The following is a 2,439-nucleotide window of genomic DNA, read 5'->3' on the forward strand; positions in this document are numbered from 1 at the left end:
ATTGGGTGCAGAGGTGGCTCAGTGGTCGAATTATTTCCATCCATACTGGAGACCGAGGTTCAATTCACAGCCAATGTAACTCATGTTTTGCCACCACTTGGCTGTCAGAAAAGACTTGCCCATTGTTATGATGCGGACTAGGCTTCAATGAGCTTCCAGACTAAGAGGAACTAGAAAGAAAGATCTAGTGATCTACTTCTGAAAACCAGTCTGTGCGTATGTGAGGCAAAGGATCTTCTACCATTTGTGATAGAAGTTCCAAATGTAGGTAAAGAATGCAATTTATAAATAAGACTTATGAAATGCAATTAGAATAAAAATAACATGATTTACCTCGTGTGTTCATTTCTGAAGGCCACTGCAGTAAATTCTCACAACCTGGAAGACTTAAAACAACAGAAATGTATTGACTCCTATTTCTGAACTCTAAAGTCTAAAGGCAAGCCATGCTTTCTTTGAAGCATCCAGGGGAGGGATTTCGTCGTGTCTTTTCTAACTTCTGGTGGAGCAGCGTAATTCCAAGTTCTGTGTTGTCTTCACATGGCCACCTTCCCTGTGTGTCTGTCTCTCTCTCCTGTCCTCTTTTGTGAGGAAAAGATTCCTATAACATTAAGACCCATGCCATAGGTTAATTTAACTATTCACATTTGTGATAGGTTATTTTTTCAAATAAGGTCACACTCATAAGTCTGAGTCCTTAGAACTTGAACAGAATCTTTTGGGAGACACAAATCAACTAATTGCACCTATGATGGGAGAGAAATGCTTCAGATCACTGGGATTTTTTTAGGTAAAAAATATCTATTTCTGTTAATTTGGGAATTTTTCAAAACGGTGGATATCATAAGCTCCACCATTAATTTTAGGACATGGTTGATTTGGAGATAATTTTTCAGTAAGGCTTAGAAGAATTACTTAAAATATTCAACTCAATTTGGTCCTAGAGGAAACGAAAGTAAATATTCACATTCTATAAAAAGATTAGGTTCCTTCTTAGACACACGACTTTAATGAAAAAATTAATTCTATCATCAAAATATAAAACCAGAACTGTTTGTGCAATAGTGTGCATATGCCAAGTATTATTGAAGCAATAGTAAAATCTAAAGTCTTTAAAAAATATTGCCAGTCACTATTTGCTTCATTAAATGCTTGAAGAAGAGGTAATAAGACATAGCAAACACAATCTTCTTTCAAGACTTGCACAGATTTGCACACTATTTTGAAATGTCACCAGTGGTCAATTGTAGATTTAAACTGTGCCCTGAAAAATATGTGGTGGCATTGCAAACCCAAGACCTGTGGATTTAATGTAATCTAATGTAATCACATCCAAAGTGCCATCTAATATGTATTCATTACCAAGTTGAGGTCAAACCATGGTTAGGCCCTAAACCTAATCATTTCTGAGTTATATGGACACAACGACATGCAAGGCACATGGGGAAGGAAAATGTCACATGGGGATCACCAGGCAACCAAAGAATGCCAGAGGCTACCAACAAAGAATGCGGCAGCAGGGCTGGACCCATGATTTGGACTTCTGATTTCCTACCTGTGAGATGACACATTTCTGATCATTAACGCAACCTACGTGTGGCATTTCTATTAAAGCAGCATGAGATAACGAAGACAACAACATTTAACATTTGAGAAATTGCACATGAAAATCTAAATGTCAGGTGTCTCAGAACCAATCCGGACAACCTGCAGCAGCTTCCTGAAGATGAGAGGGGGCTGCCTGCATTGGCAGGGAGAGGACTTGCCCTCTTTCTCGAACAGCTGCCTCGATCACTTGCAACACCTGCCTGGTCCCAGCATACATTCTGTTTCCCCTTCCTGTGTACTTGACTAGGAAGCCCTGCTGGCGTAGTGGGTCACACATTCAGCTGCTTTCCAAAAAGTCAGCAGTTTGAATCCACCATCCATTCTGTGGGAGCAAGTTGAGTCTTTTTATTCCTGGAACGATTGATGGTTTCAAAAACTCACAGAGGCAGTTCTACTCTGTCTGTGTTAGTCTGGGTACATTCGAGAAACAAAGCCACAGAAACTCATATGTAGAAGAGAGAGTTTTATATAAAGGGTAAGTGCACATCTAGAAATCATCCCAACCCAGTGCTGCCCAAGCCCACAAGTCCAACATTAGCCCATATGTCCAACACCGATCCAGAAAGCCCTCCTCCATCTCACAAAACACACACTATGATGCCGACTGCGGGAAGAAAGCCGAATCAGTGAACATGTAAGCATCTCAGTGCTGGCAGGGGTCTCCACACGGCTGCTCCAGCACCCAGGGCTGCAACGGGGTAGGTCCATGCGGCTTCTCCTCGGGGATGTCTTTCAAGAAGTGAGCCTTGCAAGCTGAAGCAGGGAACTGGCTAAGGCAGCTGCACCCTCGTCTGACCATCAGAAAGCAAGAGACCTGAGAACTAGAAAGGC

The sequence above is a fragment of the Echinops telfairi genome, unplaced genomic scaffold, assembly GCF_000313985.2.
Source record: "Echinops telfairi isolate 266 unplaced genomic scaffold, ASM31398v2 ScPeMD7_7409;HRSCAF=8447, whole genome shotgun sequence".
In the NCBI taxonomy this organism is placed as follows: domain Eukaryota; kingdom Metazoa; phylum Chordata; class Mammalia; order Afrosoricida; family Tenrecidae; genus Echinops; species Echinops telfairi.